At 36.0% G+C, this 12,449-nt stretch overlaps 1 protein-coding gene across 1 annotated transcript in view; it reads left to right on the plus strand.

Moving 5' to 3' along the window:
• Positions 1-12,449, plus strand: part of KCNH8 (potassium voltage-gated channel subfamily H member 8) — a 224,430-nt gene that overhangs the window by 202,414 nt on the left and 9,567 nt on the right. The window lies entirely within an intron of this gene.

The following is a 12,449-nucleotide window of genomic DNA, read 5'->3' on the forward strand; positions in this document are numbered from 1 at the left end:
ACCTATGACCCATTGTGAAATTGAGATAGTGCAGGCAAATCATTTGGCATAAAGTAAGCACTAACTAAATGATAATTATATTAATTAGCATCATTAATGTATTAATACTTGGCATAACTGGTGCCTTTTCACTTTTTTCATGTACTTTAATGTTTTAATGAGTTCAAGCAAGGTGATTAATCCAAAGACGAATGCTATTTCTCAGAATAATCCAATGGCCTGAAATGCTCTTCTTTTCCCTGACATATATTTGCAGTATAACTTTGAGCAGTTTACCTCTCTGGATCTTACTGTCTATCCATGTAAAATGAGGTAATTTTTAGCATCTTTATTAAAATATACTTTGCATATCATAAAACTCACCCGTTCCAAGTGTACAATTCAATGATTTTTAGTAACTTTATTGAACGGTTCAGCCTTCACCATATCAGTTTTAGAATACTTCTACCTGCCCCCCACCTCTCATAGCCATTTATGATTAATCCCTGTTCCCACATCCAGCCCTTGGTAACCACCTACCTACTTTTTGCCTTTTCCAGCCATTTCATATAAATAGAGAAGGTAATATCTGAATCGCTATGCTAATTTTTATGCCCTCCCCCAAATTTTTTAATTAAAAACATTCGAGACAATTTGGAGGCAAAAAGTTTATTTGGGAGGTGGTCCAGGAAGCACAATAAAGGATAGAGAAGTCAGGCAGAAGAGGAAGGAAAGCACACAAATAAAGATAAATAACTGTGGGCAGTTGGGGCTCAATCCTGCTGGGGCCCACTGACAGAGTATGTAGGATAACTCACAACTGTGCCACCAGAAGGCAAGGAAGAGTGGAATTGAGGGTGCTTCCTGAGAGATTGACTCCCTGGTTCTTCCTCAGGCCTCCTGCAGAGGAGACTAGAAAGGTTCTTCAGACAAAAATATGGAGGAAGACCTGGACTTGTCTCTGGTGACCTGCAGGGTAGACCTAGGGCGAGAGCATATGGACAGACACAGACAGTGTGATGGAATCCCTTTCTGGGACTAAGATTATCTTAGTGGAAAATGTAATAGTTACTGACACTGAGGAGATTTGTGGAAAATGAAATCATATTATCGTATCAGTTTCCAATAATCTCTAACAAAGGAAAACTGCAGAGTTTGTCATAAAAGTCCAGAGGTTTCTCTTAAACTTGTGTATCTTCAGCTTGGTGAAGATTTCTGATTTACTCACTGCTATCGCTCCTTCTGCGCCCACTTTTCTCTGGAAAGTAAGTTTGTTGTTAATAAGATATAAGAGAGACAAAGGGCAGACTAACAATATAGGAATGGAAAACTAATGGGAATGAAACTCCTTAAATCACAAGAACTTGACCATACACTGGATCTCCTAAATAATGCCTTGTTAAATACAACAACGACAATAACAACAAAACAAAACAAAAATGAAAAATAAAAGCCCTAAAGACCCTGTTGGAAAACGCTGTTCTCTTGAACAATTTCTTTTCAAATATTATTCTTGGTGAAAAGCACCAATTAATACTGTTTGAATTCTTTTCCCTCACATTTGAGATCATGTGATGGTTTTAAGACCTGACTGACCAATATCATACCTCAAATACTAGAGTTAATAATTATTCTGGGGAAATATGTATTTATATCTTCACCTTTTTTTTTAAATGTTTATTTATTTTTGAGAGAGACCGAGTGTAAGTAGAGGAGGGGCAGAGAGAGAGGGAGACACAGAATCTGAAGCAGGCTCCAGGCTCTGAGCTATCAGCACAGAGCCTGATGCAGGGTTTGAACCCACAAACCATGAGATCATGACCTGAGCCGAAGTTAGATGCTCAACCGACTGAGCCACCCAGGCACCCCTCTCTTCACCTGTGGAATGTATATAGTTTTCCCAATCACAGCTGTAAATCCACAACACTATAATTTTCCTTTGACAGTGTGAACCAGTGGTAGATACGTTAAAATGGATAACCACTTGAAAAACAAAATATTTCCCCAGTGTGATTTGCTATTCATGATTGCTTTTCTAGTGAGAGGATATAAATCTTTTTATATTGAAATAAAAAGGGCAAGATAAAATATCAATGGTGCAATTATCTTTCTCTAAAGATTTAGTTGTTCCTTATAGGAAAATACCTGATTTCTTCATGCTTGAAGCTTAAGTTAGAAAAATCTTGTCCTTCCCACATAATTTAATTTATAGTCTTGACTCTTCGGGTAGTGCATTAAAACCCACTAAGACAGGCAGAATGAAAATACAAATTGGCTTCAAAGTGTAAAATTATTTTTCTTCCAACCTCTTACTTGTTTCTTTCCCCTCATATCTCCTATAATGTTTATACAGCCAAAAAAAATCTGTCTTTTGAAATCCAAGCCTAATTTTTCCACTTCACCTGTATCCTGCCACTCACCCATGTGGTATTTGATTGCTTTATTCTTCATTTATTCTTTTCCTTGTTCTGAGTAAACAAGAGAAGAATTGATAATGAACATGGGACGTGCTGCATAATGAAAACTCTTTAAGAGAAAGGGCAATACCCGATACATGTGAGGCACGTCGGGCATCGTGTAAAGTTTGAGAACACAGGGACAACCCTATTCTGATACTTGCCCAGACATTTAAGATATAAAGACATTGTTCACCGATGTGTAGATTTCATAATCAGCTGGCTAAATACAGAACAAAAATCAGAAATGGGAATAATGTTGGTAATAACCTACATTCACAGAACAGTGAAGAGTTTAAAGGATGTAGGGCAGCTGCTAATATTAGAGCACTTTTGAAAACATTGTCATTGCTCTACAACGGACAAAGAAATAGTGCAATTCTAAGGAAATTGTTTAAAAATAACAACAAAATGTCACCGTGGGGGACATGGGCTGTGTAAGTCAAATGCTCCATTTCTGAAAAGGTTTGTAGGTAAGGGTGAGAATGTTTTCTCATTTCGGAAATCTGCCTGACCCAGAAAGACGCTGCGGCAAAGCCTACCCAGGGAACCCACGTGCTCTGTCACAGCAGGCAAAAGACACAAAACACACTAGTAGAGAAAGAGAATGAGCGTTAGAGAAGGAAAAGTATTCCGATCCCTATTCATAAAATTAACTCTCTCACTTCAGCAAAGTGTTCACCTTCCCTAAGTTCAGATTTTTCCTCTATTAAAAAGTAATGATGAAATTCGCAATATAGGATTGTTGTGAGGACTTACTAGCAAATGTCAACCACTCAGCATGATGTCTTCTGTTAATAAGGGGTCAAATACACAGTCCCTCCTTATACAAGGCTAAACTTCTGTTCAACAAAAGGTGACTCTCAACTTAGCACCCCCCCCACCCCCGCTCTCCCCTGCCCAGTGCAGACTAATTAGTCCATGCTTATGGAAGAAAATGAAAAGGAATGGACTTAAGGAAAACATTTGATCATGAAAATGACTACTTTTTACTTGAGACTTTTCTTTTGCCATGAGACTACCCAATATAGGGGCACGTGGGTGTCTCAGTCGGTTAAGTGGCCAACTCGATTTCGGCTCACGTCATGATCTCACAGTTCATGAGCTTGAGTCCCGCTTTGGACTCTGTGCTGACAGCAAGGAGCCTGCTTGGGATTCTCTCTCTTCTCTCTTTCTGCTCCTCCCCCCACTTGTGCACTCTCTGTCTCTCTCTCTCTCTCTCTCAAAATACATAAACATTAAATAAAGAAAAGAATATAAAATTAAAATAGAAAATGAAAGGGCATATTGTTTATATCTCAGTGTGTCTTATTTTAGCTAAATAGTTTGATGTAATAGTGTCAGTGTATTAATGTAAAGAACATTTGTCCTATGAGACTTAAAGGTTTAAGGGCAAAGAGGCCCAATATGCCAGCTTACCAATGTTTAATCATTACCTAATATTCCGTGAAACATATAAATAGCAAAATGATTCTAAAGCTAGGCAGAATGGAAGCTAACTGGAAAGATAGTCATAGCAAAATCTTCTTTTTCAAAATGAAAGAACGCAGGGGGCTTATGAAATCATTCTTGCTCACCGAAGGGCACTTTAATTGGAACGCTCTGACGGACACTTGTAGCATTTTATTTTGTTTAAAATAAACTGTATTGAGATATAATTCATATATCATATCAATTCCTCCATTTAAAGTGCATAATCTGAAGGCTTTCAGTATGTTCACAGAGTTGTACACTCACCACCATACTCAATTTTCAACCATTTTAAACCATTACCCCACAAAGAAGCCCCATACCATAGAGCCATCACCTGGATGCCTGAAGTTCCCCTACTCTCAGCCCTATGAATCTACATTCTCTGCCCATAGATTTGCCTATTCTGAACATTTCATATAAACGGAATCATACATTATGGCCCTTTGTGATTGGCTTTTTTCATTTCATATAATGTATTCAAGGCTCACCTATGCTGTGGTGTACCAATACTTTCTTTTTACACCCAAGTAATATTCCATTGTATAGATATACCACCTTTCGCTTATTCATTCACCAGCTGATGGACATTTGTGTTGTTATCACTTTTCAGCTAATATGAATAATGTTGCTATGAAGATTCATAAAACATTCACACAAGTTTTAATTTCTCTTGGGTAATTAAGTGGAATTGCTGGATCATATGGTAACTCTGTTGACACATTTGAGAAACTGCCAGACTGTTTCCCAGAGCAGCAGCAGCACGTTACAGTCAGCAGCATATGAAGGTTCCGAGCTCCTACTTCCTTGCCAACAATTTTCTATTTGTTATTATAAGACTTTGTTATTCTACCCATACTAGTGTGTGTGAAGTGGTATTTCATTGTGTGTGAGGTTTTCATTTGCATTTCCTGGATAGCTATTAATTTTGAGGACCTTTCCATGTGTTCATTCTTTGGAAAATTGTCTGTCCAGATCCTTTACCCACCTTAAAATCAGGATGTCTCTTTTTTCCTGAGTTGTAAGAATTCTTTGTATGTTCTAGATACAAGTTATGATTTTCAGTTTTATTCTCCCATTACTTAAGTTGCCTTTTCATTCTCTAATTGCTTTTCTTTGAAGCACAAAAGTATTCATTTTGGCAGTATCCAATTTACCTATTTTTTCTTTTGTTCTCTGTGATTTTCAGGTGACATTTACAAATTTGTATCATGAGATCAGTAATGTCTGCTCCAGTCAAAGAAATAATAACGGGAGTTGTTCTTAAAAGTTGGTTTACTACTTTCTAAGTGGCTATGAAGATTTAGAGTTCTATTAATAATTCACACAAGGAAGCCTACATGAGTAATACTCTATGGTAAAGGGTATTTCTTAATCCTCTGAATTAGTGTTATCATATCTTTTCATTGACAATTGGTTCGACTGAAACACACTGACAGAATTGCTAGGCCATTCCAAGATCTGACTGTACAATCTCTTTTCTTCCTCATCATGATCATATTTAATTCTTGACCATCAATTCTCAAAAGCAAAACAAAAAAAGGCTATACATTCACTTCTTGACGTAGAAAAACAAAATCCATTTAACTGCTGGCAAAGCCATTTGGCATTTTTTATTTTAAAACATAAGTATTATTGATGATAATGATTCATTTTGTGGATACAGCTTTCTAAACCGGAATACCCAACTATTTAATGATTTGCAGGACACATTTTGCTTATTTTCAGTTCTCAAGCCTGTGTACATAGATAGAGTTATATCTCTCATGAGAGATTTACTGATAATAAATAAATAAATAAATAAATAAATAAATACCCTAAGGAATAATGAGGATCTCCCAGAAGAAAAAAATAAATGTAAATCACTCAAGTGTTTATCCTGTGAAGTATGAATTTCACATTCATGTAGTTTTGGATACTAGCTGCTTCAGTCCTCCAGGCCTGTGATTCCTTATATATAGACCTCTTCTTATGTTGAATAGGGAGACTAAATGGACATATTGTTAAGGGCCCAAGGGAGACCAATGCCATCTTCCAAATGGGCAATTTGAGCAGGGTTGAGTAAAAGAAGCATTTACAAAGAAGGTAGGTGGGCTAGTACAAAGGATAGAACAGTCCCTCCCACTGTGGAGATAGTAACAGAAGGCCAGTATAACTCGTAGGTCCAAAGGACAGAGAGTAGAGCATGGTTATAGAATCTTGAGTCAGAGGAATGTGGATGAAAAAGCCACCTGGAAGGAGCTGTGATCTTTGTTGGGACTCTCTGTGACCTTCTGCCCACCTCAGCCCCGCAGGGAAGCAGCCAGAAGAACACATACCCCAATCTTCCTCTCCTACTTCCCTCCAATCTGCCGACGTTCTGCAATGAATGGCCAAACCCAACCAGAAGCCAAAGAGCCAAAGAGCCTGTTGATGGAGTTTAAACAAGTCAGCCTCCAAGGAGCAAAACTGGTTGGAAAGTGGGTCTCTTCTAGAAATACAAGTGGGAAATATTCCGTAAAATGAGTTGCTGTGTATTCAAGCAAGTACAGAGAAATTCAAATGAAATTTAAACAATTAGTTATTGATTGCTTATTAATAGCGATTAGCCAGTTAGTAACAGCTAGTTATTAACTTACTACTAACCAATACTTTCAGAATTACTGGTTATTTTTTAAAAAGATGGATATCAGTGTTCCCTTCCCATACTTGCTAAATAATTTGTAAGATGATATATTTTTAAAAGAATACACCCCTGCCATTTTCCATTCATCAATAGGAAAACTAAGTTCAATAATTGATCCAATTCAACAGCTACAAATAATATTAGAATTTTTTAAATAGAATCTTACAGTCGGAAGTGATTACAGGGAACTTTTTCTTTCTTATCCTCCCCCAATATGTGAATTTCCCCTTTTCAAAAATGAGAACATCACACATCTTTCAAAAGAGCTATGATTCTTCCTCCAATCCCCTATGAACTTTTTTTATTTTTCCATGATGAATTCCAATTCTTAAGTCCCTTCTTTGAGCTTTAACACTTGCTTTCTAAACCTCCCTTTCAGTATTTACTTTTTATGTACGTTTATGTTATTTTCACATGTACATTTCTTCCTTCCCCAAGGCTCTTGAGAACTTGGATTATATCTTCAAAGAATTTTGTGAATTGCCTCAAAATTGTTACTATTTTTGTCGTTATTAAAGTACTCAGACTTAACTAAAGTGCAACAGAGAATGTCCTGTATCTCAAATAAGGACTCGGAAATAAGTATATATGAACTTGTGAATGCTTGGGGGTTTTTTCAGTCTTTTTATTGGAGAACAATTAAGCACCTATAGAAATGGGCACTGACACTTCCCATTACTTGTGCACAATTATAAATAAACACAACATCATAAATCAATACTAAATTAGTCAAATTTCCTTTTTATGCTTATATGACCACGTGATAGAATAGATTTTGAAATAACCAGTTTTTATAAATAATGAGTAAAAGAATTGTTTTGAAACAAATATTTAAACAACCTTAGCTTTAATATTATTGTATTTCCATATTGCGGTAGCATCATAAAATCTGAAATTTGGGAGATATCTTAGAGGCCACCTATGCTGGCTTTTCACCCAATATGGGAATTTTCTTTCTCAGGTTATTGGCGAGAAATTATTCTACCTGAATATTTTCTGTAGTAAGAAGCTCATTATACCCCAAAGAAATTGGTTCCCAATTCTTTTACAAATTTATTGATATTTTTAAAAATTAATATATAAAATAATGAATACTTTAAAAATAACTATCCTTTGGTCAAGCATGGACTAAGTCTCAGAACCTCTAGAGTTGGTACTGGGCATCTGTATTCTTTTTTTAATTCTCCAAATGCTTCTGATGACCACCAACGTCATTTCTCAATTACTTTAGGTATTAGAAACCTATTCTCTATGTTTGGCTCATATAACTCTTGGTAAAGACTTATTAATTTTTCTTACTTCTGTCCCTCTTGAGTTGAATAGGAAAAGCTACAGAAATGTTTTTTCAATGAAAATACTTTAAATTTTGAAGGTAGCTAGTATCTTTCTCCCTCCCCGCTGTGGCATGTTTTCCTCTTCTATAAATGTTCTCTCTTCCTTGAAACTTTACTCATGTGACATAAAATACAGACCCTTAATCATCATAATTAACTTCCTTTAACTCTTCCCTTTCCTCTCATTCCAATTAAAGACAATCACAAATGACCCCATTGTCCTACAGAGGACATTTCCAGAACAGACATTATTGTCTGTCATGTTTTAGCTTACGAAAGAACCTGAAGGATTTGTATTTGTTCTCTGTTCAGAAAGCTCTTCCCCAAAATAACTGCATGGACAGCTCTCTTCCCTGATTCAAGCCTATGTGCAAATGTCAATTTCCCAGTGAGGTCTTCCTTGACCAGTCTTTTTAAAATAGAAGCCCCACTCTCCAAATTTACTTCCAAATTTATTTTTCTCATAGCCCATCAAAACTCAGTTATACTACATAGTTTATATACATCTGTCATTGTCTTTATCCCCCCATTAAAATGTCAGTTCTACGATGTCAAGAATCTTTATTTGCCTTTTTCTTTGCTATGCTTGGCACAAAGTAGACATACATTTATGGTGAGAATGCATTAAAAAATGCTGGATTATGCATTATATCTATTTTAACTATCAGGCATTAGAACATTGAAGAGAGAAATAGAATTTCGAGTTTGAAGAGACATTAGAATTCCTACCATGTGAGATGCTCTTGTCACAGATGAGTAAATTGAGGCCCAGAGGTAGTCACATATGCAGCAAGAGATATAGAGAGGCCTAGAAACAAGACCTGAATGAATCCAGTTCAGTGTCTTTTCTTTTACTCGGTTAGCTTTCAAAGACCATCCTTGGTCTGCATTGAAAAGATTTCCTTCTGAAACCCACATCAAGACTTAAGTCTCTGGATCCTTAAATTACCCATATATACTTAAATGCAATGCTTGATTTAAACATGGGCAGATAATTTTAAAGTGTGATAATTTTAAGAAAGGGCCTTTCAAGAAAGCCTAATAAAATATACTATATGTTTATTCAAGAGAAAAAGATATGTTCTCCCATATATGTTTCCCATTGATGACTATTCCACATGTTAGCATTTTCAAATCGAGAAAAAAAAAAAAGAAAGAAAAGTAAGGAAAAGAAAAGAGAAGAGACAAGAAAAAAGAAAAGAAGTACATTTTAATGCAGACAAAATGATAGAGTGTTAGCAAAGACACAGGAGGTGGTGGGCAGATGGAGTCCACTTGTAATATACTGACTTTTTAAATGTATTTTTAAATCAAATATGATAACTGGTGACAAAATACAGCACCTACAGCCTTATGCTGACTTCAGTTGATAATCTGCAAGCCTACTTTCTAAACTGAATCTCCTCAGCCTTGGAGATAGAGGAGTTTCTATTCAAATAGCATGTATTAAAAGTTTACTAGGGAAATTTACTTTTGTTTAAAACTCTGTTATCAAAAAAAGCTTAATTTGGGCACGGTGTCTGCCAGTGGTTAAAAAAAAAAAATCTTTCTAGACCTTGGAACAAGCTTTAGTTACCATGGTTCCGTGGTACTTTATATCACCCCTTCTTGGATCAGTCTTTCTTACTGGGGAGTCCATTGCTCAGTTGCTATGAGAGTTAAAAGAAGAGGCTTTGCATGAATTCAAATAGAAATCTACTCTTTTGATGTTTTCTTGGACACTGATTTGCAGTGGCTAAAAATCGATCATTGAAATCTACAAGAACTAGAGATAAAGGAGAAACAATTAGTGAAAAATTAGTTTTCTTTTTAAGGTAAAATATTTGGGAGGATTTTTAAAGAAATTAAATGTAGACAGATGTAGTTTTAAGTGAGGCTCTAGTGTGCATATTGAATATTTTGTTTTTATTTTTTAACCATGAGTGCAATTTTAAGCATACAGATATTGATCTAATAATAGATGTTCAAATAACTATTATCCATATTAGTAAATAATAACATGTCTCCATGTTTCATATGTTGTGCTTTAAAGAAATTTAAAATTTTGTATCCTTTCAAGTTCTTCTTTCCTACTGCATAGAGTAATAGAACTCAAGAGTTAGAGAAAAATATTTAAGAAAAAATTAGAAATGTGTGCTTCGGGGGCTCAACCAGTTAAGTCTCCAACACTTGATTTCAGCTCAGCTGATGATCTCACAGTTTATGAGTTCAAGCACCCCATTGGGCTCTAACACTGCAGAGTCTGCTTGAGATTCTATTATGTCTTCCTCTCTCTGTCTCTGACCTTCACCCTCTCACTTGCTCATGTTTTCTCTGTCTCTCTCTCTCTCCTCCCCCTGCCTCAAAAATAAACACTAAAAAAAGAAAAAATTAGAAATAAGAAAAAGATCATTGTATAAATTGCCTAAATTAGAAGCAACAAAAGAGCAAATAAATAATGCCAAAATAGATGATGAAAAATGGGGAAAATGTAAAGCATCTAATCAAAATGAAGAGATTTTTAAAAAAATATTAGAAGAAAAGTGTCAAATATTAAAGATAAACAAAGAAGCTCTAACATACAACGAATGTAAGTCTCAGAATAAGAATGCCAAATTCAGGGAACCGAACAAAGGCTAAGAATGATAATCCAATAAAACTCCCCTAAAAGTACAAAAAAATTTTTTTTGAAGCTGCATACTACAATTTAATATCCTAGTGAAATTTCTAGACTTTATTTTTTTGATAGTTTATTATCAAATAAGGTTCCATATAACACCCAGTGCTCTTCCCCACAAATGCCCTCCTCCATTACCACCACCTCATTTCCCCCCTATCCTTTTCCCTTCAACCCTAGGTTTGTTTTCAGTATTCAATAGTCTCTTATGTTTTGTGTCCCTCTCTCTCCCCAACTCTCTTTCCCCCTTCCCCTCCCCATGGTCCTCCATTAAGTTTCTCCTGTTAGACCTATGAGTGCAAACATATGGTATCTGTAATTCTCTGCCTGACTTATTTCACTTAGCATGACACCCTCAATTTTAAAGTAAGAAAAAATTCATTCGTTATCTAGACAAAAAAAGATTTTTTTATAAAGGACTTGCAAGGGAAAAATCTAGACTGTCATTAGACTTTTAGACAGCACCATTTTATGCAAGATGGAGTAACATAAAAAATATACAAGATTCTTAGGAAAAGAAAATGTAAACTAAGAATTTCATATCCAGCAAAAATGACCATAAGGAGGGATCCTGGGTGGCTCAGTAGGTTAAGCATTCAACTTCGGCTCAGTTCATGATCTCATGGTTTGTGGGTTTGAGCCCTGCATCAGGCTCTGCTGACAGCTCAGAGCCTGGAACCTGCTTCACATTCTGTGTCTCCCTCTTTCTCTCTGCCCCCCCCCACACACACACGCTCTCTCTCTCAAAAATAAATAAACATTTTAAAAAATGACCATCAGGCACCAAACCATTAACATGAAAGAACGCAAAGAATATTGTTCCCATATATATTTTCCAATGAATGATCTCAAGAACAAGATCCAGAAAACCAAGATGATTTGAAAGGTAATGTCATTGGACAGGTTGATCAGCATTAAACATGTGCTTATTTATAGTACCATGTCTAAATGAAAGTTAAACAAGAGAAGGTATAAGTTGTCAAAGGTATGCTCCGACAATGCAAGTATGGATGAACCATTGAAAGGGGAGTGGGAAGAGAAGTGGAATACAATATGCTTCTCCCCAATTTTTTCAGCTGTTTTCAGTAATCATAATTTGTAATGATAGTACTGGCATTAATATATTGCAATTGTTGAATATGTAATGGGTGATAAAGCAAATGAGTAATTACGGGATATCTTAATTCTATCATCTTCTATACCTCAATAACCAGAATTCACAGTGTAAAGGAGATACAAATGTAGTCCTGAAATAGAATTAGAACTAATAGTATGAACCTGTGTAGTATCACACACATCCATACATTTCTGAGCTCCTTCAACAGAAAAGGAGTATAAACAATGACCAGTCCAGTAACAGTGAATATCTCTATGCCTTGATTGTGGCCTCAAATAAAATTTACCATTAAAAGAAACTAGAGCCTCTTGGATAAATAGCTGTTTCCACTTCTGGAGGCATGAAATACAAAGAAGTCCAGAACCCCTTAGTGTACAAGACATCAAGAAAGTCATCACACACTCCTACGATGATGTCTAAAGAGCTCAGGAGACAGTAGAAAGAGTCTCCCACTGACTAAAGATGGGATAATTTTGGTAAGAATAAGAAATCCAGGGGATTATGACACATAAAATAAGCAACAAATGCCCCAAAGTGACAGCATAATAAGCTTCTGGATTTCCCTCCTCCTACAGACACACTTAATGTACACAGAATAATTCCCTCAGAGAAATATAAAAATAAGAAATAATGAAAAACAAACTGAATGACTGCCACACATCCGGTGAATGAGGAAACGCCCACATGGGAACAGATAGGAAAGGCCGGGACACAGAAACCACAGACCTCACCACAGGGACACTGCCGTACAATCCATAGGGCCCCCTGACTC

Source organism: Suricata suricatta, chromosome 5 (genome assembly GCF_006229205.1).
Source record: "Suricata suricatta isolate VVHF042 chromosome 5, meerkat_22Aug2017_6uvM2_HiC, whole genome shotgun sequence".
NCBI classification, from domain to species: domain Eukaryota; kingdom Metazoa; phylum Chordata; class Mammalia; order Carnivora; family Herpestidae; genus Suricata; species Suricata suricatta.